Raw genomic sequence first — 10,145 nt, forward strand, 5'->3', positions numbered from 1 at the left:
CTGGAAGTTCATGGTTAACGAATTGCTGAAGCCTGGCTTGGAGAATTTTGAGCATTACTCTCTGATCAGTCTGAGGCAAGCCAGCTGCTGTGTCGTGAGGACACTCAAGCAGCCCTATGGAGAGAGGTCCACACGGCAAGAAATTGAGGCCTCCTGCCAACAACTAGGGCCGACTTGCCAAGAATTTTCTTCCCCCACAAGGGAAACTCCCATTGAACCTGGTAGGACATTCAAAGCTGCTTCTTCCCCTGATCCATTAACGTGGTTAAAAATGATAACCTGTTGACTTACCTTTGTTTCCTATAAGTTGAGGCATAGTGGATAGAACTAAGGCTTTCTGTTTTCTTTTTTTTAAAAAAATATTTACCTTGAAGATATCAGGGTAGATATCATTATATCCATTTTACAGATGAGGGAACTAAAGCTCAGAGAGGTTCAATACTTTCCCCCAAATTCCGCAGCTCCTAATTGAGGCTTTCTGTTTTCATTCAGGGTTACTGGTTGGTATTAGCCAAGCCTGATCAATCCTGCCAAGAAAGGTGAGGAGGTATATCAGGGGCTCAGAATCCCCTCACCTCTCCTCGTCAAAGAGGAGCTTATGGTCCTGGTGAACCCCAGGCTCTTGGGCATGGCTCTTACTGGAGAAAGGAGAACCTACCAAGGAAGTGTCTTCTGGGCCCCAGCCTACCCTTGTGCACTGCACACGGGTGAGTGATTTGGGAAGGCTGAAGGAGAAGGGTTGTTACTCAGCAGTAATGGAAGAGCGTCCAGCCTGGCTCCCCAAGCAATGCCTCTAACAGGAGAGACCACCCTCTCTTGGCTTCCTGGGGCAGTTGAGGATAAATGAGCAAACTAGCAGAAGGTAAAAATTAGCTTTTCCAAGGGACTTCTGTGGTGGTCCAGTGGCTAAGACTCTATGCTTCCAATGTAGGGGGCCTGGGTTTAATCCCAAGTCAGGGAACTAGATCCCACATGCTGCAACTAAGATCCATGCAGCCAAATAAATAAATGAACAAATACTTTAAAAAAAAGAACTATGTTTAAAAAATTGGTTTTTTGCTTCTCCAAGAGGGCAGGGCCTTGGCAATCCTTGGCCACTTTTCCCATGCAGAAATCCTACATATTTTCTTTCTGACTTACACAGTCAACACATTTTCTTTCTTTCTTTCTTTTTTTTTTTTTTTTTGAGTGTGTGTGACTGTTTTTCCTTTATTTATTTAACACATTTTCATTGTAAAATAAAGTTCAAACAGTATGGAGTAAAAAAAAAAAGAATATTCTCCTTTATAACCTTAATCCCGTTTTCTCCCCATAGGAAACAACAGCTAACAGTTTGACTCGCAGCCTGCCAGACCTCATGGATCTTGAGGCTTAACTGTATCTCAGATGTGTGATATACATGTATCACACTGTATTTATGACCCTGGAACTTAATTGTTTGTTTTTTTCTCATTTGATGATAAATCCCTGACATCTTTTGCTCATGTCAGTACATACAGATCTAATCCTCCCTCTTTTCTAATAGCTGTTTAATTTCCATAGTATATGTGAGGGGAAGGAATAAAAATCTGTGCTAAGAATAACCATTTTTCACTGCCTTCTCTGGAGTGGGGAATGAGAGTATACTGAATGGAGCATTTGGCAGGTTTGAGTGGAGGAATGTTGGGGAAGGAGTTGTGGAGAGCACAGTTATTCTTTATAATGGTGGTGGTGGGGGGTGGATTTGGAGCCTCTGAGGCCGTGTGGGTGGAAAAATGAAAAGGAGAGTCCAAGGTTGCTGGCAAGATGGAATGTGAGTGCCCTGCACAGTGATCCTGCCACACAGCCCTCACATCTTTTTTTTTTTTTAAATTAAATTTATGTTTAAATTAAAATTGTAATTTATTTTTAATTGGAAGATAATTGCTTTACAATGTTATGTTGGCTTCTGCTGTATGACAAGGTGAATCAGGTATAGTATACGTGTATCTCCTCCCTCCCGAGCCCCCCTCCCCCCACCCCTCATCCCACCCCTGTAGATTGCCACAGAGCCCTGGGCTGAGCTCCCTGGGTCATGCGGCTGCTTCCCACTAGCTATCTGTTTCGCACAGGGTAGTGTATATATGTCAACGCTACTCCCTCAGTTTGTCCCACCCTCTCCTTCCCCTGCCGTGTTCACGGGTCTGCTCTCTATGTCTCTGTCTCTATTCTTGCCCTGTAAATAGGAACTTCAGTATCATTTTTCTAGATCCCATATAAATGCATTAATATACAATGTTTGATGTACTTTCTGACTCGCCTCACTCTGTATAACAGGCTCTAGGTTCATTCACTTCTCTACAGGTCCTCACATCTTTGGCAAGCTTACTAAATTTATGAATGAATATATTCCTCATCTCCTGAGCATATATCCTTAGAATGACTTTACAAGGGTGATATTACGGGATCAAAAAGTAGGATTTGTCTATGGTTCTTGTGACATTTTTGTTAAACTTATCCCAAGGAGCCGTAAGCATTACATTGTCACTCATAACATTTTCCTTTTTCAAAGTGTATATTGGATTAGAATATACATCTAAGGACATTCAAAATGTTTATCCATGTCCCACAAAAGGTCGGTGAGGAAGTCCTGCAGTGGTGCGAACACAAGTGAGTAGAAGCCAGAGGGGAGCAAGTGCCCTGCCACCAGCTTCCTGAATGCTGTTCTTGGTCCCAAATGATGAGCCCATAAGCTCATATCTGGGACCCGAGACACTCCAGGAAGCAGTGGTGGCCCACTGATAGTGTCTGAGAAATGCTCGGGAAATGGCTGGGCATTTTGGTACCCTATCTTGTAGGAAGTCAGGGCCTACAGTCAGAAGAGAAATGAAGAAAGCATGCTCTGTCTGGGGCTGTTAAAGGCTTCATGACCTAGGACATGAACTAGACCTAGTAGCCGCAGAGGAACCCCGAGCGAAGCCCAGGATGGCTGTAAGCCTGCAGCTGGGGCAACTGCCTTATGCAAGATTTCCCCCATTTGCTTCATTTGCACATGAGGAATTATTTCTCCAGTAGTTAGATGAGAAGCCTCTTCTCTTCTCTTCGTTGTTCCCACCAAAGTCAAGCCCATGGACATTAGCCTCAGAGACCAGTTACTTCTGACTTTGGCAGCATCTTCCCTGAGGGGCTCCTGTGGCCTGTCCCCACCTTCCAGCCTTGAATTTCAGCCTCCTTGGTCTCTCTGGATCCCAGGTCCTGCATTTCTGCCCCTGTCTTGTCCTTATTCCTCTCCAGGCTCAATTTCTAATAACTGCCCATCTATTTCCTGCCTGCATGGGATTCTCATTGGCTTCTCTTGGTCCCCAGTACCACCCACCTTGTAGATCCATGACTAAGCCTGTCAGGTCCATGAATACTGGCCCCACTTTCTTGCCAAATCCTATTAGCTGGATCTCATCTGTCAGCCCTTGCTGACCTGTTGTCCGCCCTGGATCCTGTTTGGCCATCTGGAAACTGCCAAGTGTGGTCCATGCCAGTGGCATGTCAGGAAATCCATTGAGTTGACAACAGTGAGTTGAGCATGTTCACACGGGGAGCGCAACTACCAGGCAGAGCTCACGTGAGCCTAGTTCCCATGACAGCATTATTCATAACTCTTGAGGCAGTGGTGGGTGGTATAGAAAAGAACAGGGATTTCAAAGTCAGGCAGCAGAAGTCAAACTTTGGCTCCATGATGTAATACTTGGGGCAAGTTTCTTAACCTTTCATAACCTTAGAGGCCTTGTTTGGAAATATGAGGATTAAAAAAAAAGTACCTAGGGACTTCCCTGGTGGTCCAGTGGCTAAGACTCTGCACTCCCAATGAGAGGGGCCCAGGTTCGATCCCTGGTCAGGCAGCTAGATCCCACATGCTGCAACTAAGAGTTCTCTTGCTGCAGTTTAAGATCCCATGTGCCACAACTAAAGATCCTGCATGCTGCTGAGAATCCCGCGTGCCACAGCTGAGCCCTGGCACAGCCAAATAAAATAACTAAATAAAGATTTTTAAAAGTACCTGACTTATCAGGCTGTTGTAGGGCTGACTGAAATAAGCGATCGTGATTTATAGTGAGAATTTCTCAATGGTGAGAGTATTCATTTGTTAGGGATAGCATTACACAGTACCAAGCACTGAGTAATTCAACAACAGAAGCATGTTGTCTCACAGTTCTGGAGGCCAGATGTCTGAATCAGGAGTCGGCAGGGTTGGTTCCTTCTAAGGGCTGATCAGAAAGGACCTATTTGAGGCCTCTCTCCTTGGCTTGTATATGTTCATCTTCTCCTGTGTCTGTTCACATGGTGCAGAGTACGTGTGTGTTTGTATCTGTCCAAATTTCTCTTTCTATGAGGACACCAGTCATTGGATTAGGCCCACCCTAGGGACCTCATCTTAAATGATTATATCTGCAGTGATCCTATTTCCAATATGGTCACATTCTAAGAGGGTTAGGACTTTAACATATGAATTTTGGGGTAATACAATTCAAACCATGAGTAAGTTATCATTATTTGTTAGGAGCTCTTATAAAGTCCTGATAACTGATGGGATTTTAGTGGACTTCAATGGTAACCATTCAACATTTGAAGTGAAGTGCCTTCTACTGAGATGGCTGTTGTATCAGTCACACATTGGTAGTGGCAGGCCTGCTGAGCCCCACAAGCTTCCAAATTTATGTGTGGGATCTAAACTTGTAGATGTTCTTATTTTCCCCTTTTCTCTAAGCTGCAGTGACAGTGGTGGTGGGTAGCGATGGTGATGGTAAGCTCCCAAAGTGTCAGAGAGGCTATCCCTAAGCCCGCTGTCCATGCTGGATCCACAGAGCCCAGAGTTGAGGTCAGATCTCAACTCTGTTCACCTCCTTTCCCTCCTATCTTCAGTTCAGGTCACTGTGAAGAAGCTTCATACCTCATGGCAAATTACATCATCACTGGGAATTCAGTCCCTGATAAGTGAAGGGGATGTCAGCTACCTATTCTCCTTGTTCTATAGGGAATCTAGGTTCCTATGAAGGCTGGAGGACAAGCAGTGCCCAGAACTGACAGCTGGGCCTTCTTTATGCCAGACTAAGGGAAGTGGGAAAGCTGAAAGCCAAAAGGGTGTGTACAGAGTGGAACAGAAGACCTTTCATCCCTGATAACACTTATGTACACCCCAATACATTTGATGCTATTCAGGGGAACCCAAGGTCATGGCTGACTCTTCCTGCATGCTCCTCCAAGGAGAGCCATATTTAGGAAAGCTTTGCTCTTAGAAGGAGGCAAGAACATAGGTGATTGAGTCTGGGCTGCACACTTTCAGCATTAATGTGTCAGCATCTTAACACCGAGGAGACCTGAGTTTGGACAGTTGTTGCTCTGCTTCTCACCAGGTCAAGGTTCTAGCTCTGAACACTGTGGCAGGATTTATGTGACTAGAGACAGTAGTGAGCCACTGGGATGTGGCCAAGCCTGAGGACACTGCAACTTCCTCTCCAGCTTCATCCTTGGGCACACTGGCTTTGTGAGGACACAGAGCCAGGTTCTCAACTCTTTCTTTCTTCTATTAACTATCCCAGAATTCTCTTTCTGATTTCATCTTCTGGATCAGCTCAGATTTAGAAAATATTTATTGAATATACATACCATGGTAGCAATTTAATATACGTCTTCTTTGGAAAAATGTCATTCGAGTCTTCAGCTCATTTTTTAATTGGGTTGTTTGTTTGTTGGATAATGAGTTGTATGAATTCCCTTCTGTAAGTAGTTGCGATTTTGGTATGCCTGTGGAAAGAGTTCAGGGTCTTCCCATTCCATCTTGGCCACAAACCAACAATCTTTTGCAACAAATGGCATAGACTTTTCTTTTTTTTTTGAGAGTAGTTATAGGCATTTAGGGGATTCTAAAACTTTCATTTCGCATGAGCTCATTAGTGTCTTTTTTTGGCCTGTCACTAGTTAGGGCAGTGGTTCTCAAATTTCAGTGGGAATTTCTTAGAAAGCTTGTTAGAAATGACAGAACCCCCTGCTCTACAACCCTCAATCTGGAATAGAATCCAGGAAATTCAATTTAAAGCATGTATAATAGGCAGTCACGTGTTGAGAAGCACTACTTCAGGAGAAGTCTTCCAGATGTAAGCCTGCCTTGACAGAGTAACTAGGGGAAGGCCCACAATCTCAATTTTATAGAATTACATTTTTGTTTGTACAAGGGTTTTTGTTGAATGTAAAACCCAAATATAATAGTATTTTTAGGCCATCAGGGGACTTTTCCTTTAAGTACACTCACAAATCAGAAGAGAAACCTTTCTCAGCAAAGTGTTTTCCTAGTTTTGGTTCAAAGCATACAGTCACCTTTCAAACGGTAAACTTTAGCATCCCATTTGTTCAGATGTGGCAGTAATTGCTAACTCTCCAAATGCCAAGTGTGGGGCCGCTTAAGGCCTTGAACAATCAGGGCCTGCCACAGAAAGACTCTGGCACTTGGAGTATTTTCAATATTTTAAAATTCCTGTGTTGTTCTTTGCTGAATAGGTTTGCTTCTTCTAGCAACGGGATCTCTCTTTGTGAATTAGGACAAATTAGCCTGTGCTCACTGTGCACTTGCTGGAGGGTCTACTTAGGGGCTCTGTCCCTTTCCTAGCAGAGCTGGGCACTCCCAGTGCAGAATCGAGGGCAGAGAGTTGCCTTTGGAGCTGGACTAAAGGCAGGTAGGTGGCCAGTCTTTGCAAATGAGGGAAGGGCATGGAAGCCAGGACACTGCAGACAACCTTGACCTTTTGGGCTGGCCCCAGACAGGTTTAAAAATTTCAGCTTTCAAGATGTGGAGACAGAGAATAGGAATCTTTGTTTGGAGAGGCTCCTGGCACTGCAGTATCAGGAGCGTCCAGAGAAAACAGGCGAAGACGTGAAAAGGGAAATGGTGTCAAATTAGTAGAGGAAAAGGGGCTGAAAAGATGATGTCAGAGCAAGGGCATCAGAGGGAGGCAAGCAAATGTGGTTTTGAGAGAAAATTCTGGAGCTAAAGAGGTTTGGGTTTGAATCAGCGCTCTGCCACCTGCTAGCTGTGGATACTTAGCTAGAAAGGATATTTCACTTTTCTAAATCTTAATTTCTGTAAAATAAGGGAAGAATACTACTTACTTATAAATTCTTGTGTGGGTGGTGGTAGTGGTTTAGTCACTGAGTTGTATCCGACTCTTGCTACTTCATGGACTGTGTAGCCCACCAGGCTCCTCTGTCCGTGGAATTCTCCAGGCAAGAATACTGGAGTGGGTTGCCGTTTCCTTCTCCTGGGGATCTTCCCGAACCAGGGACCGAACCTGCATCTCCTGCATTGCAGGCAGATTCTTTACCACTGAGCCACCAGGGAAGCCCCAAATTCTTGTGTAGATTAAAGTAATTCATATGAAGGGCTTAACAGGGCTTATCTGGCATGCGTTACTGTGGATTGACTGCTAACTGTTATAACCATAAACCACCTTCACCTTCTTGATTTTGCATAAAATTGTTAGGAACTGCCTTCCCAACTTGGAGTACAAGCAAAGTCATCTTCTTTGAAATTTCCAAGCACCCGCAGTCCCGTCTTTTAGCTGGAAGTCCAGTATCTTCCACTCAAGATGTCTTTTCCCTTGAATTTTCTAACCTCAGAGGCTTACTCAGTCCAAACGTACAGTCTTGCCTCCAAATGCCAAGCAGAGAACCCTAGAGTGATATTGGTCCAATGATGATGTTGCTGCCCCTGTTTCTGTTGCCATCATATGGCGTCACAGTTGAAAAAAGTCTCAAATAGTTATGATCATTGCCATAGCAATGCCTTCATTGGTCTAGAACTCTCTGTGGTAGATTGTCTTTACCCTCCTTGTGAAAGGGTTGTATTTTTCACTTCGCTGATGTCCAGCTTGGCCCTATGACTTGCTTTGGCCAATGAAACAAAAGTAACACATGCTGCTTCCAATCAGAAACTTTAAGAGCCATCACTCTCTGTCTTTTTCTTTTGCCACAAAATTGGCAGTGTGGGGTTGCTCCTTTAGTTTGAGTCTTGGAGTGAAGAGTTCACAGAGAAGAGTCAAACCACAGCCAGAATGTAATATGACTAAGACATAAACCTTTACCGTTGTAAGCTGCTGGGAATTTGGAGTTTTTTGTTACTATAGTATAACCTTCTCTAACTGACTGATATATCCTCTTGAGTCACAGGAGTGTCTCTTATTTAGGTTCTAAGGTTATAGCATTTTTGAAAAGACTTATTTATTTGGCTGTGCCAGGTCTTAGTTGTGGCATGTGGGGTCTTCAGTCTTCATTGCTCTTAGTTGTAGCATGGGGGATCTAGTTCCCTGACCAGGGATTGAACCTAGTCCCTCGGCATTGGGAGTGCAGAGTCTTAGCCATTGGACCACCAGGGAAGTCCCCTAAAGTTATAGTTCTTTTAGTTCATACGTTTGGCTCAGACTTTACACCCAAAGCACACCATTACATCAGGGTGGCTTGGTTGAGAGGGGCCTGCAGCCTCAGTTACAAGCTCCACCACCTCTGACCTCCTTCCTCTGCAACTACTGAGGCTCTTATCACAGGTCCCAGACCAGACCCTCATGGTGTGAGCCCCTCTGGGGCCCTTGGTATCACTTTCTGCTCACATATTCCAACTGGGGCCCTCCCAATACATCAGTGAGATTATAATAATATTCCTGCAAAGAAAAAGGGTTAGGGGCCCAATGCCCTTGCTTCCTATGCAGATTTACCGCAGTGGCCATGTCACAGATGTTTGGGAGAGATAGTCTTTGTCAGACTACAGGAGTTTGTTACATCTCTTTCCTGTGTACAAGTGCTTATTTGCCTTATATTAGTTAGAGGAGGTCACTCAGTTGATTTTTCCCCCATAGTAGATACAGTCTACCCCAATGTAGTTTGCTATTCCCACTTCTAATGACAGCAAAAATTATAGGGTTTTTTTTGAAGTCCACATTAGCAGCCCTTCTGTTATACGTAGATGTTATATGGAGGTCTTAATGAGAGGGCCTGAGGGCAAAGTGAAGAGGTAAATGATTCATAAGGAGGCAACATCATTTATTCTACCCCATTCTCCTTTTTCTCCTTCTAAAACCTCCAAAAAATAAGATGAAATTCTGAGAATTCAAAGAATTATTCTAATGCAAAATCAAAGGCGACATAACTCAGGCTTTCATATTAACACAACTAGAAAAGGTTTGTGAAGGGTCTATGGTCAGCAATGGATCTATTTTTTTAAGTTTTGGCTGTGCTGGGTCCTCATTGCTGTGCAGGCTTTCTCTAGTTGCAGCGAGCAGGAGTTATTCTTTAGTTGCGGTGTGGGGCCTTCTTGTTGCAGTGGTTTCTCTTGTTGTGGAGGACAGGCTGTAGGCACACAGCTCAGTAGTTGTGGCGCATGGGCTTAGTTTCTCCATGGCACATGGGATCTTCCGGGACCAAGGATTGAACCCGTGTCCCCTGTACTGGCAGGCAAATTCTTAACCACTGGACCATCAGGGAAGTCCAGCAATGAATCTTTTAAACATGAAGGAGGAGGGAAGACCTAGCCAGGCTCAGGGAGAGGAGCTCTCAATACAGGGAGTAGAGACCTTTCAGTCACTATTGTCTGGTCTCCCTCTGCCAGTGGGTGTAAGCAACAGAATGGCATTTTAGAAGTGTCTTTCTGGCTACTGAGGTGGGGGGACTGGATTGGACTGGACAAAGGCAAGAGTAAAGGCAAGCAGACTCGTTAGCGGGAAGTAGAAAAGACACATGTTTATTGAATGAATGAATGAAGAAATGAATAGTAAGCAGTGGATTTTAAGCTGTGACTTTGAGTCCCTGAACATGCACATGCTAAGGTGTTTCAGTCATGTCTGACTCTTTGTAACCCCATGGACTGTAGCCCACCAGGCTCTTCTATCCATGGGATTCTCCAGGCAAGGATGCTGGAGTGAGTTGTCATGCCCTCCTCCAGGGGATGTTCCCAACCTTGAGATAGAACCCATGTCTCTTACATCTCCTGCATTGGCAGGCATGTTCTTTACCACTAGCACCACCTGGGAAGCCCCTTTCCATCCCTACTCTTGGCCAAAGGCCATTCTCTGCGGTGTGTGTCATGTTCCCTAAGGGCTATGGCGGGTCTTCAGACTTCTGGAAAAGTAAAACTCTTCCCTTACTGCTGT

The 10,145-nt window shown here is 44.5% G+C and overlaps 1 non-coding gene across 1 annotated transcript; it reads right to left on the reverse strand.

Annotated features, from left to right (window-relative positions):
- Nucleotides 1-8,305: 8,305 nt before the first annotated feature.
- Nucleotides 8,306-8,378, reverse strand: TRNAG-CCC (transfer RNA glycine (anticodon CCC)). The gene has a single exon. It is a non-coding gene; the product is annotated as a tRNA-Gly (tRNA).
- Between the last annotated feature and the right edge of the window lie 1,767 nt (nucleotides 8,379-10,145).

The sequence above is a fragment of the Ovis aries genome, chromosome 15 (genome assembly GCF_016772045.2).
Source record: "Ovis aries strain OAR_USU_Benz2616 breed Rambouillet chromosome 15, ARS-UI_Ramb_v3.0, whole genome shotgun sequence".
NCBI classification, from domain to species: Eukaryota; Metazoa; Chordata; class Mammalia; order Artiodactyla; family Bovidae; genus Ovis; species Ovis aries.